General features: G+C 36.3%; 1 protein-coding gene across 1 annotated transcript in view; it reads right to left on the bottom strand.

Annotated features, from left to right (window-relative positions):
• The window catches only part of LOC119593033 (tyrosine-protein phosphatase non-receptor type 4-like), a gene marked incomplete at its 5' end in the record, with an annotated part of 330438 nt that overhangs the window by 142244 nt on the left and 187756 nt on the right, over window positions 1–438 (bottom strand).

Genomic DNA, 438 nt, shown 5'->3' with positions numbered 1-438 from the left:
TAAAAAGAAAAGAAAGAAAGATTACGATGACGAAAACAGAAATGCCCATAAAAACAGAACGAAAAACGAAAAAAAAATAGAATCAGCATTTGCAACCCATGAAAAATCCGTAACTCGTAAAAAAAATTATATAAATATATATAAAAGAGTCAAAATAACATTACCAATACCAACGACAATAAACGAAAGTCAAAGCAATAAAAATAGTAAACAAATAAAATAAATGCCAGAGAAGCCGTCAATAAGCCAGGCCATCGTTAACCTCTTCTGTCTAGACAATTATGCAGGGCAGGGCCGGACCTAAATTAAGCCACGCCCCTGGTGGCTGCCACTGTTTATATCTTATACTTTGGGCTCTTCTTCGTATTCTTCTTCTGTGTTTCTTTAAAGTCTCTGCTCGTCCTTCTGGTTCTGGATCCCTTGTGTAAAGTTTGGCGG

Source organism: Penaeus monodon, chromosome 31 (assembly GCF_015228065.2).
Source record: "Penaeus monodon isolate SGIC_2016 chromosome 31, NSTDA_Pmon_1, whole genome shotgun sequence".
Classification (NCBI taxonomy): domain Eukaryota; kingdom Metazoa; phylum Arthropoda; class Malacostraca; order Decapoda; family Penaeidae; genus Penaeus; species Penaeus monodon.
This window is presented reverse-complemented; position numbering and strand designations above follow the sequence as displayed.